The sequence below is a fragment of the Pseudophryne corroboree genome, unplaced genomic scaffold (genome assembly GCF_028390025.1).
Source record: "Pseudophryne corroboree isolate aPseCor3 unplaced genomic scaffold, aPseCor3.hap2 scaffold_719, whole genome shotgun sequence".
NCBI lineage: Eukaryota > Metazoa > Chordata > Amphibia > Anura > Myobatrachidae > Pseudophryne > Pseudophryne corroboree.
This window is the reverse complement of record NW_026970301.1, coordinates 277,840-293,072: the sequence shown is the minus strand read 5'-3', so window position 1 is coordinate 293,072 and position 15,233 is coordinate 277,840. Positions and strand designations below refer to the sequence as shown.

General features: G+C 46.4%; 18 non-coding genes across 18 annotated transcripts; 11 read left to right on the top strand and 7 right to left on the bottom strand.

The window, feature by feature from the left end:
• Positions 1 to 1,748: 1,748 nt before the first annotated feature.
• On the bottom strand, positions 1,749 to 1,864 carry LOC135039960 (U5 spliceosomal RNA). The gene has a single exon (XR_010233926.1). It is a non-coding gene; the product is annotated as a U5 spliceosomal RNA (small nuclear RNA).
• A 275-nt stretch (positions 1,865 to 2,139) lies between these two features.
• On the bottom strand, positions 2,140 to 2,255 carry LOC135039937 (U5 spliceosomal RNA). The gene has a single exon (XR_010233904.1). It is a non-coding gene; the product is annotated as a U5 spliceosomal RNA (small nuclear RNA).
• Positions 2,256 to 2,541: 286 nt separating this feature from the next.
• Positions 2,542 to 2,657, bottom strand: LOC135039954 (U5 spliceosomal RNA). Its single transcript, XR_010233920.1, has one exon. It is a non-coding gene; the product is annotated as a U5 spliceosomal RNA (small nuclear RNA).
• Positions 2,658 to 2,927: 270 nt separating this feature from the next.
• On the bottom strand, positions 2,928 to 3,043 carry LOC135039953 (U5 spliceosomal RNA). Its single transcript, XR_010233919.1, has one exon. It is a non-coding gene; the product is annotated as a U5 spliceosomal RNA (small nuclear RNA).
• Positions 3,044 to 3,187: 144 nt separating this feature from the next.
• LOC135039977 (U1 spliceosomal RNA) lies at positions 3,188 to 3,351 on the top strand. Its single transcript, XR_010233943.1, has one exon. It is a non-coding gene; the product is annotated as a U1 spliceosomal RNA (small nuclear RNA).
• Positions 3,352 to 8,177: 4,826 nt separating this feature from the next.
• Positions 8,178 to 8,290, bottom strand: LOC135039963 (U5 spliceosomal RNA). The gene has a single exon (XR_010233929.1). It is a non-coding gene; the product is annotated as a U5 spliceosomal RNA (small nuclear RNA).
• A 286-nt stretch (positions 8,291 to 8,576) lies between these two features.
• On the bottom strand, positions 8,577 to 8,693 carry LOC135039966 (U5 spliceosomal RNA). Its single transcript, XR_010233932.1, has one exon. It is a non-coding gene; the product is annotated as a U5 spliceosomal RNA (small nuclear RNA).
• A 270-nt stretch (positions 8,694 to 8,963) lies between these two features.
• On the bottom strand, positions 8,964 to 9,079 carry LOC135039945 (U5 spliceosomal RNA). Its single transcript, XR_010233912.1, has one exon. It is a non-coding gene; the product is annotated as a U5 spliceosomal RNA (small nuclear RNA).
• A 144-nt stretch (positions 9,080 to 9,223) lies between these two features.
• Positions 9,224 to 9,387, top strand: LOC135039982 (U1 spliceosomal RNA). Its single transcript, XR_010233948.1, has one exon. It is a non-coding gene; the product is annotated as a U1 spliceosomal RNA (small nuclear RNA).
• A 152-nt stretch (positions 9,388 to 9,539) lies between these two features.
• Positions 9,540 to 9,702, top strand: LOC135039923 (U1 spliceosomal RNA). Its single transcript, XR_010233895.1, has one exon. It is a non-coding gene; the product is annotated as a U1 spliceosomal RNA (small nuclear RNA).
• Positions 9,703 to 10,376: 674 nt separating this feature from the next.
• On the top strand, positions 10,377 to 10,540 carry LOC135039870 (U1 spliceosomal RNA). Its single transcript, XR_010233844.1, has one exon. It is a non-coding gene; the product is annotated as a U1 spliceosomal RNA (small nuclear RNA).
• Positions 10,541 to 10,692: 152 nt separating this feature from the next.
• Positions 10,693 to 10,855, top strand: LOC135039876 (U1 spliceosomal RNA). The gene has a single exon (XR_010233850.1). It is a non-coding gene; the product is annotated as a U1 spliceosomal RNA (small nuclear RNA).
• A 671-nt stretch (positions 10,856 to 11,526) lies between these two features.
• Positions 11,527 to 11,690, top strand: LOC135039974 (U1 spliceosomal RNA). The gene has a single exon (XR_010233940.1). It is a non-coding gene; the product is annotated as a U1 spliceosomal RNA (small nuclear RNA).
• A 152-nt stretch (positions 11,691 to 11,842) lies between these two features.
• Positions 11,843 to 12,005, top strand: LOC135039925 (U1 spliceosomal RNA). The gene has a single exon (XR_010233897.1). It is a non-coding gene; the product is annotated as a U1 spliceosomal RNA (small nuclear RNA).
• A 674-nt stretch (positions 12,006 to 12,679) lies between these two features.
• Positions 12,680 to 12,842, top strand: LOC135039986 (U1 spliceosomal RNA). Its single transcript, XR_010233952.1, has one exon. It is a non-coding gene; the product is annotated as a U1 spliceosomal RNA (small nuclear RNA).
• A 972-nt stretch (positions 12,843 to 13,814) lies between these two features.
• On the top strand, positions 13,815 to 13,978 carry LOC135039865 (U1 spliceosomal RNA). The gene has a single exon (XR_010233839.1). It is a non-coding gene; the product is annotated as a U1 spliceosomal RNA (small nuclear RNA).
• Positions 13,979 to 14,130: 152 nt separating this feature from the next.
• Positions 14,131 to 14,293, top strand: LOC135039877 (U1 spliceosomal RNA). The gene has a single exon (XR_010233851.1). It is a non-coding gene; the product is annotated as a U1 spliceosomal RNA (small nuclear RNA).
• Positions 14,294 to 14,963: 670 nt separating this feature from the next.
• LOC135039897 (U1 spliceosomal RNA) lies at positions 14,964 to 15,128 on the top strand. Its single transcript, XR_010233871.1, has one exon. It is a non-coding gene; the product is annotated as a U1 spliceosomal RNA (small nuclear RNA).
• The last annotated feature ends 105 nt before the right edge of the window (positions 15,129 to 15,233 follow it).

Below are 15,233 nucleotides of genomic sequence, written 5' to 3'. Positions count from 1 at the left end.
ATTCAATACCACAGGGGGATAGCTTTCTATATCGGATAAGGAATCACTTGATAGGGAAATCTCTATGGATCATGGAAAGATCATATTTATTAATATCCAAACTAAAAAAATGATGAATAGCTTTAATTTAGCTGTTTAGATATAGTTAATTGGCGAGATATACCAACAGGTGCGGTTGCCTTAAGGAATATGGCAATTCCAATATAAATAGCAGCCCTCCTTCATATAATCAGCCAGATCTTATTAAATCTGGTCCAGATATAGCCGTTCAGATATACTTAATTGACAACATATATCAATCGGTGGGGTTGCCTTAAGGAATATAGCAATTCCAATTCTCATATAAATAGCAACCTTCCTTCATATATTCAGCCAGATCTTATTTAATCTGATCTAGGCGTAGGCAATAATGCTTTCCTTAGAGGTATAGCCACCTCAATTCTTATTAAGAAGCAAAGTGTCTGTCATAATGGTTTATCCAATTCATCTAAGAAATAATATATTCCATGTGTCAGAGATTCATTACTCTCTATTTACACTGTTAAAGAGTTAATTCTTATTATGTTACAGTGTAATGAAATTATCATATAGGGAGATGTGGCAATTCCATGTGCTATATATATAATAACCCTTAGTGGTCCAGATTCCACAATGAGGAATTTTCTTATAAACCGCTGAAACACACAGCTGTTTGACTGACTTCCAAATATATCTATCTCACTTTGTAACAGTCTTATGATAGAGAAACTGTTACATATTCGGTCACTTAGTTATCTAAAGGTAAACAGACTCAGTGTGAGGGTAATATAATATATCAAATGCGCTGTCAATAATCGTGGTAACTGGTGTAATAATGTGGTATATTGAGTATGCTAGTAAGGCATATAACTGCTCTCCAGCCTTTAAGTGTTACCAATCAATTTGTTACACTGTAAAGGATTTATGGTGTCCTGTTAGGACATGCAGCTGCTAGGCTGACTCAAAGATTTATCCATTTGTAACAATTATGTAACAGTTATATACATGTTACTGGTATTACATAGAAATAGTATGACACAGGCCAGCAGTCCCATGTGTCTAGATTCCACAATAGGAGATTTTCTTTGTCTTATAAACTGCTGGAACACACAGCTGCTAGACTGACTTCAAATATATATATTACTTTGTAACAGTCTTATAGTAAAGAGACTGTTACACACTGTCATTTAGTTATCTCAAGGTTAGCAGATTCTGTGTGAGGATAGTGTTCTGTTAGAACATGCAGCTGCTAGGCTGACTCATAGAAAATGTATCCATTTGTAACAAATGACACATACAGCATTAAATTAATATCTATAGCAGCCCATGTGACATCTCTACTCTTATCATAATTGTCTGGTTATTGCCAATCTGGACAGCAGGAGTGATATATATTCACTAGTCCCAATATCCCATCATATAAATATACCCACACTGATATACTTTCTTATCAAGAGTTATTAGTAGCTATCTGTATGCACTTTAGACATTGTAATTGCTAAGTGACATCATATCTAGTGTATTCCTTTCTTATAGCTCAGCTTCTATTCCCTATTAGTGGAGACTAACAGCTAACATCATAATCATATATTTTTGTTTTATAACATTTCACATGAGTCAAATACACACGGACACGCCGTGCCCTACACATGTGTTTCACTGCATCTATGGCAACTTACATTAAAGCTAACAAGAAAGCACACTCGTTCTGTCTTTAAACTGATAAAAGAAACCCCAATAATATGGGGCATGCAAAAATTGAGATAAAACTCAGTTTTGCTCCTCTCCACGGAAATCTTTAATAAAAGGCGAAATATTTGTTAGTTCTGAAGAGAAACCAGAGCATGACCAAGATTCCACCTGTCGCCTGAGTGCCATGCCAGCAGTTCTCATTGAGCTCAAAGTGAGCACCCAATTTGAAAGAAAGAAAGCAGATTTCTCACCAGGCTTCCCCTAGCTATAAACATGGTTTGTACTCTTTTCCATGTGTTCCCAGATCTTTCAAGCAATTAGTATAGTCAAGAAAGTTCTGTTTGAAAAGAAACAAACATTTACTGTCATTTCTATGCAAATGAGCTTACATTAAAGCACACTCGTTCTATCTTTAAACAGATAAAATAAAACCCCAATAAGATGGGGCATGCAAAATTTGAGATAAAACTCAGTTTTGCTCCTCTCCACGGAAATCTTTAGTAAAAGGCGAAAGATTTGTTCGTTCTGAAGAGAAACCAGAGCATGACCAAGATTCCACCTGTCGCCTGAGTGCCATGCCAGCAGTCCTCATTCAGCTCAAAGTGAGCACCCAATTTGAAAGAAAGAAAGCAGATTTCTCACCAGGCTTCCCCTTGCTATAAGCATGGTTTGTACTCTTTTCCATGTGCTCCCAGATCTTTCAAGCAAGTAGCATGGTCAAGAAAGTTCTGTTTGAAAAGAAACAGACATTTACTATCATTGTTATACAAATAAACTTACATTAAAGCCAACAAGAAAGCACACTCGTTCTGTCTTTAAACTGATAAAAGAAACCCCAATAATATGGGGCATGCAAAAATTGAGATAAAACTCAGTTTTGCTCCTCTCCACGGAAATCTTTAATAAAAGGCGAAAGATTTGTTCATTCTGAAGAGAAACCAGAGCATGACCAAGATTCCACCTGTCGCCTGAGTGCCATGCCAGCAGTCCTCATTCAGATCAAAGTGAGCGCCCAATTTGAAAGAAAGCAGATTTCTCACCTGGCTTCTCCTTGCTATAAGCATGGTTTGTACTGTATTCCATGTGCTCCCAGATCTTTCAAGCAAGTAGCATGGTCAAGAAAGTTCTGTTTGAAAAGAAACAAACATTTACTGTAATTTCTATGCAAATGAGCTTTCATTAAAGCACACTCATTCTATCTTTAAACCGATAAAAGAAAATCCAAAAAGATGGGGCATGCAAAAATTGAGGTAAAACTCAGTTTTGCTCCTCTCCACGGAAATCTTTAGTAAAAGGCGAAAGATTTGTTCGTTCTGAAGAGAAACCAGAGCATGACCAAGATTTTCATCTGAAAATATGTGTTCTCCCTGCAGTTGTTGTCCCCAGATGAGAGTTCCCTTGTGCTGCCTCAGTTGAATCTCCTTTACTTGACAGAGATGTGCCTGAGCAGCGGCCCTCCCCAGCCCTATCCCAAATCATACTTATTTTGCATAGGAGATACCATGGTCATGAAGATTGTTCTCCCAGGGTGAGGTTCATTCATTGCATTCTGGGTATGCTGACCCCTGTGATTTCCCCAAATGTGGGAAACTCGACTGCATTATTTGTGGTAATGGGGGACTGTGTTTGTGCTTTCCTCTGGTCAGCTCTGGTAAAAGTCAGATTTCTTTGTCTCAGATCTTCCTCTAGCCTTGTTCTTCTTTCGAGAGTTCCCTTGTGCTGCCTCAGTTGGATCTCCTTCACTTGACAGGGGGTGCCCGAGCAGCAATCCTCCACAGCTCTAGCCCAACTCCTACTTACCTGCCAGGTGAGATACTATGATCTTCACTGTTAGGGCAATCAGGATGTGGAATTCCCTGCCAGGGAAGGTGGTAATGGCGGACTCTGTAATTGGATTTAAAAAAGGAATGGATACATTTCTGAATGAAAAAGCTATCTAAGGTTATAATACTTAAAATATCAACATGGTTAATCCGGGGGTACCATGAGTTATAGTAGCTAACTAGTCATAAAACATTATTCAGCAAGTATGTAGAATCATCACAACTTAAAACAGGTTGAACACGATGGGCAATTTGCCTCTATTCAACCTCAAAAACTATGTTACTATATGTTACTATATTACTATGTTACTGTAGTATACAGAAAACCAAAATGCAATGAACAGTGATAGTGAGCACTGATGAGGATACTAGAACTGACACTGAGCAGCAAGATGCAGCACTGGACTATTAGTAATGTACTGTAGTATGCTGAGCACCACAATGCAGCACAAGACAATGAGCAGTGATACTGAGCACTGATGAGGATACTACTGAGAACTGACACTGAGCAGGAGAGACACACTACTAGTATTACTGAGCAGCAATAAGTAACCACTGATACTGAGCACTGATATTGAGATTTCCACTGAGAGAACATAGCCACGTCCATTCCGCTCTATCTTCAAAGCACGAGTAAAAATGGCGGCAACAAGCAGCTCTTTATATGGAATCCGAATCTCGCGAGAATCCGACAGCGGGATGATGACATTTTCCCTTGTTCAGGTTTTCCGAGTCAGGCGGGAACAACCGAGCCTGCCTCGGACCAGTGTAAACAACGTGGAGTTCGTGGGGAATTCGGTTCTCGGAGAACCGAACCCGCTCCTCTCTACCTTATACCCATCAATTTTTTTATTTTCAATCTAAGCCCCTGCAGTTTTCTGTAAGCATCTGCTTCGCTATGATGATCAACAAGTCACAAGGGCAAACACTCAGGGCTTGAGGCGTAGATCTTAGGACCAGCTGCTACAAGCATGGCAGAGGTGTCACTATCACTGGTGACACCCAGAGAGGTGGCGAGGGAGATTGTAATGCAGTGCGCGCAGATAAGCAGCGCAATGGTAAAAAGGAGGCATGGTTTCATAGGTAGGGGCGTGGCCTGGTGGCCTGAATCTACATTTTGTTGCTCCGGGTGTCCCGGGGGTTGGGGGCTGCACCCGGGGACTAGTGTGTGAGCAGTGCTGGCTCCTGCACAGTGAAAGGGCATGGCCACCCAGCATGACGCCTCCCTTCTTGACCATGCTGTAATTGCAGTCGCACTGCAGTTCAGCGTGATCATAAAAAATGGTGTAGCCTCCTGCTGGTGCAGACTGTATGTGCGCGCAGGAAGCCGCCACCATTTTTGTGATCACAGCGGCTGAATGTGATGTCATACAGCCGCTGTGACCACGCCCCCTGTGTCTCCTCCGTTGCAGACCCCATTTTGAAGCCTTGCCCCCGCACCGCTCCATCCCTGACTTGGAAATGGAGTGTTGCTGACCCACCTATCCCCCCCCCCGCCCCGATTGACAGGCAGAGGCGATCGCATTCTCTGCGGGGTGCCGCAGAAAATGCAGGCACATGCGTATGCTCTTAGCAATTTTTGCAGTTGGATCGCTTATTGTGATTGCAATCCAACCTGAATCAGGCCCTATTACCTATCACAATGCGCTGCGGGCAGTACAAAATTGGGTTAATATAGGAGAAAAACCCCCAGACCTGTGCTCCTTAACTGTACCTGGTGGCTAGTGGAGCGGCTGCCCAGTAATCAGTGTCCACGCCAGTGCGCACACGGTCCACCCCCTACGGCCACGCTCCCCTTCATCAGCGGCCTCGTGATCCGGAAGGGTGGTGTGTGTGTGACTGACCTTAGGATGAAACCGGACCCTCCGCTGCAGTGACCCAGCAACCAGGGCACGGGAGTATACAGCGCCGCTGGGAGTGATGAAGCTGCAGTAAAGATGTCTATTAGACCTAGCCTGCTGCAGCCCTTGTAGATTCTCATAAAACAAGTTCTTCTTTTCTTGTCAAAATTTATAGCTAAGAATAGGCTGCCTGAGGCAGGCCCCTGTTAAGTGGCCTGCTACTGAAGGCACCAACTACAAACTGAGCTCCCTGTTCATGGAAGCGGGGTTATAGAGGAGAATGCACTGAGCATCTTGGGAACAGTCAAAAGCTTTGAGCCGGTTGGTGCCTCAGATCAAGATCCTACTCTACACCCCAATGTGAATCCTTGTGGAGTCCAGTGTACCCCACAGAAGAAATTAATGTGTCACACCCATTGGCAGCAACCTTAGAATAGCTGCTGACGGGCACAATTGAGAAAGGAAGGGGGGGGGGGGGGGGGACATTTGAATCCAGCACATAAATGCAATTCAAATATGTAATTTGTACCTTCCTATTTTAAAATATAATGGATGAACCTCACCCTGTGATAACAATCTTCATGATCAAGAGATCTCATATGCAAAATAAGTATGAGTTGGGATAGGGCTGGGGAGGGTGGCTGCTCGGGCAGCCCCTCCCCCGTCAAGTTAAGGAGATTCAACTGAGGAAGCACAAGGGAACTCTCGTCTGGGGACAACAACTGCAGGGAGACCACATCTTTTCAGATGAACATGGGAGGGCGGAAGGCTACCTAATACTGAAGCACCATCAAATATCAAACCATATGCAACATCTAGTACAAGCCTTCCTGGGGGAAGGTCTGCAGCAGACGGATTTGCATACAGTGATGTTATTCAAGCAGTGGGCCAAAGTTGGCTGGAACCCTCATCTGCATATGAAAAGAGAAAAGGGGCGTGCAGGGCATGGCGGCCTTTTGCAGTGCTTGGATGACCCCTAGTTCTCATTAAACACCCCCACCCTCCTTTGGTGTGGGGCTCATGTTGGCCATGCCCCATCCCCTGAAGCATTCAAGCTGATTTCTTGCAGCAGCTGGGCACTGTAACAGCTCCAGAGCTGTTCTGTAAGGCAAGTAAAAGGGTGTGGGCCCTGCAGCACCACCTGTAGTTTGCATTGTGCGTTGGAAGGCACAAAGTAAGCAGACGGGAGGAGAAGTCAGGATAGTGCGCAAGGGCATCCTTTTCTCTTAGTCCGTAGAGGATGCTGGGGTCACATTAAGAACCATGGGGTATAGACGGGATCCGCAAGAGACATGGGCACTTTAAGACTATCAAAGGGTGTGAACTGGCTCCTCCCTCTATGCCCCTCCTCCAGACTCCAGTTATAGGAACTGTGCCCATGGAGACGGACATTTCGAGGAAAGGATTTATTGTTAAACTAAGGTGAGCATCTTACCAGCTCACACCTTAAGCATGCCGCAGAACGTGGCATTCAACAGAACACAAGCCAACGGCATGAACAATTGCAGCAAAAAGCTGACCAGAACCATAACACAACATGTGTATAACCACAAGTAATAACTGCAGACACAGTATGGACTGGGACGGGTGCCCAGCATCCTCTACAGACTAAGAGAAAAGGATTTACCGGAAGGTATTAAAATCCTATTTTCTCATACGACCTAGAGGATGCTGGGGTCACATTAAGAACCATGGGGTTATACCAAAGCTCTTGAACGGGTGGAAGAGTGCGTACGACTCTGCAGCACCGAATGACCCAACTTGAAGTTATCATCGGCCAAGGTATCAAACTTGTAAAACTTAGCAAAAGTGTTTACTAAATAGCTGCTCGGCAAAGTTGCAATGCCGAGACTCCCCGACCAGCTGCCCAGGATGAACCCACCTTTCTAGTAGAATGGGTCTTCACCTAATTCAGTAACGGCAATCCTGCCATGGAATGAGCATGCTGAATCTTACCACAGATCCAGCGCATAATGGTCTACATGGAAGCAGGACACCCAATCCTGTTGGGAGCATACAGGACAAACAGAGCCTCTGTTTTCCTAATCTGAACCGTTCTGGTGACATAAATTTTCAAAGTTCTGACCACAGCCAGAGACTTTGACTCAACGAAGGTGTCAGTGGCCAAAGGCACCATGTGGAAAGATGAACCACCTTCGGCAGAAATTGTTGACGTGTCCTCAATTCTGCTCTATCTTCATGAAAGATCAAATAAAGGCTCTTGTGATACTGCATGGTTTGTACTGTTTTCCATGTGCTCCCAGATCTTTCAAGCAAGTAGCATGGTCAAGAAAGTTCTGTTTGAAAAGAAACAAACATTTACTGTCATTGTTATGCAAATAAACTTACATTAAAGCTAACAAGAAAGCAAACTCGTTCTGTCTTTAAACTGATAAAAGAAACCCCAATAATATGGGCATACCTCCCAACTTTGTCGGCTCGCAAAGAGGGACACACGCGCGGCGAAGTCGCGCGCGCTCCCAAAAAGGGTGTGGCCTAAGTAAAAGGGGGCGTGGCTTCGCGGGAGGACCCGCGATCGCGAGTCACGCCCCCGTTTTCGGCACTGAGCGGGCATGCCCAGCGCTCTGTGAGCCGCTGGCATGCCACCTCTCCCTCTGACTTCAGTGAATAGACGCTGTGCGCATGCGCACAGCGTCTATTCACCGCTGCTCTGCTAAGCAGGGCAGCGACAGACAGAGCCTCCCAATTGTCCTCCCCACCGCGGGACACTGCGGCCCGCAGGTGGGACAGCGGGACAGTCCCCAAAAAACGGGACTGTCCCGCGAAAATCGGGACAGTTGGGAGGTATGATATGGGGCATGCAAAAATTGAGATAAAACTCAGTTTTGCTCCTCTCCACGGAAATCTTTAGTAAAAGGCGAAAGATTTGTTCGTTCTGAAGAGAAACCAGAGCATGACCAAGATTCCACCTGTCGCCTGAGTGCCATGCCAGCAGTCCTCATTCAGCTCAAAGTGAGCACCCAATTTGAAAGAAAGAAAGCAGATTTCTCACCAGGCTTCCCCTTGCTATAAACATGGTTTGTACTCTTTTCCATGTGCTCCCAGATCTTTCAAGCAATTAGTATGGTCAAGAAAGTTCTGCTTGAAAAGAAACAGACATTTATTGTCATTGTTATGCAAATAAACTTACATTAAAGCTAACAAGAAAGCACACTCGTTCTGTCTTTAAACTGATAAAAGAAACCCCAATAATATGGGGCATGCAAAAATTGAGATAAAATTCAGTTTTGCTCCTCTCCACGGATAATCTTTAATAAAAGGCGAAAGATTTGTTCGTTCTGAAGAGAAACCAGAGCATGACCAAGATTCCACCTGTCGCCTGAGTGCTGTGCCAGCAGTCCTCATTCAGATCAAAGTGAGTGCCCAATTTGAAAGAAAGCAGATTTCTCACCTGGCTTCTCCTTGCTATAAGCATGGTTTGTACTGTATTCCATGTGCTCCCAGATCTTTAAAGCAAGTAGCATGGTCAAGAAAGTTCTGTTTGAACATAAATAAACATTTACTGTCATTTCTATGCAAATGAGCTTACATTAAAGCACACTCATTCTATCTTTAAACCGGTAAAAGAAACCCCAAAAAGATGGGGCATGCAAAAATTGAGATAAAACTCGGTTTTGCTCCTCTCCACGGAAATCTTTAGTAAGAGGCGAAAGATTTGTTCGTTCTGAAGAGAAACCAGAGCATGACCAAGATTTTTATATGAAAATATGTGTTCTCCCTGCAGTTGTTGTCCCCAGATGAGAGTTCCCTTGTGCTGCCTCAGCTGAATCTCCTTTACTTGACAGAGATGTGCCTGAGCAGCGGCCCTCCCCAGCCCTATCCCAAATCATACTTATTTTGCATAGGCGATACCATGGTCATGAAGATTGTTCTCCCAGGGTGAGGTTCATTCATTGCATTCTGGGTATGCTGACCCCTGTGATTTCCCCAAATGTGGGAAACTCGACTGCATTATTTGTGGTAGTGGGGGACTGTGTTTGTGCTTTCCTCTGGTCAGCTCTGGTAAAAGTCTGATTTATTTGTCTCAGATCTTCCTCTAGCCTTGTTCTTCTTTCGAGAGTTCCCTTGTGCTGCCTCAGTTGGATCTCTTTCACTTGACAGGGGGGTGCCCGAGTAGCGACCCTCCCCAGCTCTAGCCCAACTCCTACTTACCTGCCAGGTGAGATACTATGATCATGAAGGTGCTTCTCCCAGGGCAAGGCTCACCCATTGCACTCTGGGTGTGGTGCCCCTGCGATTTCCCCAAATGTGGGAAGCTTGACTGCATAATTTGTGTTTCCCCTGGTCGGCTCTCGTATAATTCAGATCTCTTTGTCTCAGGTCTCTCTCCAGCCTAGTTTGCTGTCTGTTTCCACTTCTTTTTTCATGAGCCCCTCCCTTTTATACCCTTGTGCACTATCCTGACTTCTCCTCTTGTCTGCTTACTTTGTGCCTTCCAATGCACAATGCAAACTACTGGTAGTGCTGCAGGGCCCACACCCTTTTACTTGCCGTACAGAGCAGCTCTGGAGCTGTTACAGTGCCCAGCTGCTGCAAGAAATCAGCTTGAATGCTTCAGGGGCTGGGGCATAGCCAACATGAGCCCCACACCGAAGGAGGGTGGAGGTGTTTAATGCGAACTAGGGGTCATCCAAGTGCCGCAAAAGGCCGCTATGCCCTGCACGCCCCTTTTCTCTTTTCATATGCAGACGAGGGTTGAAGCCAACTTTGACCCACTGCTTGGATGACATCACCGTATGCAAATCCATCTGCTGCAGGCCTTCCCCCAGGAATGCTTGCACTAGTTGTTGCATTTGGTTTGTTGTTTGGGGGTGCTTCATTATTAGGCAGCCTTCTGCCCTCCCATGTTCATCTGAAAATATGTGTTCTCCCTGCAGTTGTTGTCCCCAGATGAGAGTTCCCTTGTGCTGCCTCAGTTGAATCTCCTTTACTTGACAGAGATGTGCCTGAGCAGCGGCCCTCCCCAGCCCTATCCCAAATCATACTTATTTTGCATAGGAGATACCATGGTCATGAAGATTGTTCTCCCAGGGTGAGGTTCATTCATTGCATTCTGGGTATGCTGACCCCTGTGATTTCCCCAAATGTGGGAAACTCGACTGCATTATTTGTGGTAGTGGGGGACTGTGTTTGTGCTTTCCTCTGGTCAGCTCTGGTAAAAGTCAGATTTATTTGTCTCAGATCTTCCTCTAGCCTTGTTCTTCTTTCGAGAGTTCCCTTGTGCTGCCTCAGTTGAATCTCCTTCACTTGACAGGGGGGTACCCGAGCAGCGACCCTCCCCAGCTCTAGCCCAACTTCTACTTACCTGGCAGGTGAGATACTATGATCATGTAGGTGCTTCTCCCAGGGCAAGGCTCACCCATTGCACTCTGGGTGTGCTGCTCCTGCGATTTCCCCAAATGTGGGAAACTTGACTGCATAATTTGTGTTTCCCCTGGTCTGCTCTCGTATAATTCAGATCTCTTTGTCTCAGGTCTCTCTCCAGCCTAGTTTGCTGTCTGTTTCAACTTCTCTTTTCTTGAGCCGCTCCCTTCTATGCCCTTGCGCACTATCCTGACTTCTCCCGTCTGCTTACTTTGTGCCTTCCAATGCACAATGCAAACTACAGGTAGTGCTGCAGGGCCCACACCCTTTTACTTGCCGTTCAGAGCAGCTCTGGAGCTGTTACAGTGCCCAGCTGCTGCAAGAAATCAGCTTGAATGCTTCAGGGGCTGGGGCATAGCCAACATGAGCCCCACACCGAAGGAGGGTGGAGGTGTTTAATGCGAACTAGGGGTCATCCAAGCGCCGCAAAAGGCCGCCATGCCCTGCACGCCCCTTTTCTCTTTTCATATGCAGACGAGGGTTGAAGCCAACTTTGACCCACTGCTTGGATGACATCACCATATGCAAATCCATCTGCTGCAGGCCTTCCCCCAGGAATGCTTGTACTAGTTGTTGCATTTGGTTTGTTGTTTGGGGGTGCTTCAGTATTAGGCTGCCTTCTGCCCTCCCATGTTTATCTGAAAATATGTGTTCTCCCTGCATTTGTTGTCCCCAGATGAGAGTTCCCTTGTGCTGCCTCAGTTGAATCTCCTTTACTTGACAGAGATGTGCCTGAGCAGCGGCCCTCCCCAGCCCTATCCCAAATCATACTTATTTTGCATAGGCGATACCATGGTCATGAAGATTGTTCTCCCAGGGTGAGGTTCATTCATTGCATTCTGGGTATGCTGACCCCTGTGATTTCCCCAAATGTGGGAAACTCAACTGCATTATTTGTGGTAGTGGGGGACTGTGTTTGTGCTTTCCTCTGGACAGCTCTGGTAAAAGTCAGATTTATTTGTCTCAGATCTTCCTCTAGCCTTGTTCTTCTTTCGAGAGTTCCCTTGTGCTGCCTCAGTTGGATCTCTTTCACTTGACAGGGGGGTGCCCGAGCAGCGACCCTCCCCAGCTCTAGCCCAACTCCTACTTACTTGCCAGGTGAGATACTATGATCATGAAGGTGCTTCTCCCAGGGCAAGGCTCACCCATTGCACTCTGGGTGTGGTGCCCCTGCGATTTCCCCAAATGTGGGAAGCTTGACTGCATAATTTGTGTTTCCCCTGGTCGGCTCTCGTATAATTCAGATCTCTTTGTCTCAGGTCTCTCTCCAGCCTAGTTTGCTGTCTGTTTCCACTTCTTTTTTCATGAGCCCCTCCCTTTTATACCCTTGTGCACTATCCTGACTTCTCCTCCTGTCTGCTTACTTTGTGCCTTCCAATGCACAATGCAAACTACAGGTAGTGCTGTAGGGCCCACACCCTTTTACTTGCCGTACAGAGCAGCTCTGGAGCTGTTACAGTGCCCAGCTACTGCAAGAAATCAGCTTGAATGCTTCAGGGGCTGGGGCACAGCCAACATGAGCCCCACACCGAAGGAGGGTGGAGGTGTTTAATGTGAACTAGGGGTCATCCAAGCGCCGCAAAAGGCCGCCATGCCCTGCACGCCCCTTTTCTCTTTTCATATGCAGACGAGGGTTGAAGCCAACTTTGACCCACTGCTTGGATGACATCACCGTATGCAAATCCATCTGCTGCAGGCCTTCCCCCAGGAATGCTTGCACTAGTTGTTGCATTTGGTTTGTTGTTTGGGGGTGCTTCAGTATTAGGCAGCCTTCTGCCCTCCCATGTTCATCTGAAAATATGTGTTCTCCCTGCAGTTGTTGTCCCCAGATGAGAGTTCCCTTGTGCTGCCTCAGTGGAATCTCCTTTACTTGACAGAGATGTGCCTGAGCAGCGGCCCTCCCCAGCCCTATCCCAAATCATACTTATTTTGCATAGGAGATACCATGGTCATGAAGATTGTTCTCCCAGGGTGAGGTTCATTCATTGCATTCTGGGTATGCTGACCCCTGTGATTTCCAAAATGTGGGAAACTCGACTGCATTATTTGTGGTAGTGGGGGACTGTGTTTGTGCTTTCCTCTGGTCAGCTCTGGTAAAAGTCAGATTTATTTGTCTCAGATCTTCCTCTAGCCTTGTTCTTCTTTCGAGAGTTTCCTTGTGCTGCCTCAGTTGGATCTCTTTCACTTGACAGAGGGGTGCCCGAGCAGCGACCCTCCCCAGCTCTAGCCCAACTCCTACTTACCTGCCAGGTGAGATACTATGATCATGAAGGTGCTTCTCCCAGGGCAAGGCTCACCCATTGCACTCTGATTTCCCCAAATGTGGGAAGCTTGACTGCATAATTTGTGTTTCCCCTGGTCGGCTCTCGTATAATTCAGATCTCTTTGTCTCAGGTCTCTCTCCAGCCTAGTTTGCTGTCTGTTTCCACTTCTTTTTTCATGAGCCCCTCCCTTTTATACCCTTGTGCACTATCCTGACTTCTCCTCCTGTCTGCTTACTTTGTGCCTTCCAATGCACAATGCAAACTACAGGTAGTGCTGCAGGGCCCACACCCTTTTACTTGCCGTACAGAGCAGCTCTGGAGCTGTTACAGTGCCCAGCTGCTGCAAGAAATCAGCTTGAATGCTTCAGGGGCTGGGGCATAGCCAACATGAGCCCCACACCGAAGGAGGGTGGAGGTGTTTAATGCGAACTAGGGGTCATCCAAGCGCCGCAAAAGGCCGCCATGCCCTGCACGCCCCTTTTCTCTTTTCATATGCAGACGAGGGTTGAAGCCAACTTTGACCCACTGCTTGGATGACATCACCGTATGCAAATCCATCTGCTGCAGGCCTTCCCCCAGGAATGCTTGCACTAGTTGTTGCATTTGGTTTGTTGTTTGGGGGTGCTTCAGTATTAGGCAGCCTTCTGCCCTCCCATGTTCATCTGAAAATATGTGTTCTCCCTGCAGTTGTTGTCCCCAGATGAGAGTTCCCTTGTGCTGCCTCAGTTGAATCTCCTTTACTTGACAGAGATGTGCCTGAGCAGCGGCCCTCCCCAGCCCTATCCCAAATCATGCTTATTTTGCATAGGAGATACCATGGTCATGAAGATTGTTCTCCCACGGTGAGGTTCATTCATTGCATTCTGGGTATGCTGACCCCTGTGATTTCCCCAAATGTGGGAAACTCGACTGCTTTATTTGTGGTAGTGGGGGACTGTGTTTGTGCTTTCCTCTGGTCAGCTCTGGTAAAAGTCAGATTTCTTTGTCTCAGATCTTCCTTTAGCCTTGTTCTTCTTTCGAGAGTTCCCTTGTGCTGCCTCAGTTGGATCTCCTTCACTTGACAGGGGGGTACCCGAGCAGCGACCCTCCCCAGCTCTAGCCCAACTTCTACTTACCTGGCAGGTGAGATACTATGATCATGTAGGTGCTTCTCCCAGGGCAAGGCTCACCCATTGCACTCTGGGTGTGCTGCTCCTGCGATTTCCCCAAATGTGGGAAACTTGACTGCATAATTTGTGTTTCCCCTGGTCGGCTCTCGTATAATTCAGATCTCTTTGTCTCAGGTCTCTCTCCAGCCTAGTTTGCTGTCTGTTTCAACTTCTCTTTTCTTGAGCCGCTCCCTTCTATGCCCTTGCGCACTATCCTGACTTCTCCCGTCTGCTTACTTTGTGCCTTCCAATGCACAATGCAAACTACAGGTAGTGCTGCAGGGCCCACACCCTTTTACTTGCCGTTCAGAGCAGCTCTGGAGCTGTTACAGTGCCCAGCTGCTGCAATAAATCAGCTTGAATGCTTCAGGGGATGGGGCATGGCCAACATGAGCCCCACACCAAAGGAGGGTGGGGTGTTTAATGCGAACTAGGGGTCATCCAAGCACCGCAAAAGGCCGCCATGCCCTGCACGCCCCTTTTCTCTTTTCATATGCAGATGAGGGTTGAAGCCAACTTTGACCCACTGCTTGGATGACATCACCGTATGCAAATCCGTCTTCTGCAGAACTTCCCCCAGGAATGCTTGCACTAGTTGTTGCATTTGGTTTGTTGTTTGGGGGTGCTTCAGTATTAGGCAGCCTTCTGCCCTCCCATGTTCATCTGAAAATATGTGTTCTCCCTGCAGTTGTTGTCCCCAGATGAGAGTTCCCTTGTGCTGCCTCAGTTGAATCTCCTTTACTTGACAGAGATGTGCATGAGCAGCGGCCCTCCCCAGCCCTATCCCAAATCATACTTATTTTGCATAGGAGATACCATGGTCATGAAGATTACTCTCCCAGGGTGAGGTTCATTCATTGCATTCTGGGTATGCTGACCCCTGTGATTTCCCCAAATGTGGGAAACGCGACTGCTTTATTTGTTGGTAGTGGGGGACTGTGTTTGTGTTTTCCTCTGATCTCTGGTAAAAGTCAGATTTCTTTGTTTCAGATCTTCCTCTAGCCTTGTTCTTCTTTCGAGAGTTTCCTTGTGCTGCCTCAGTTGGATCTCCTTCACTTGACA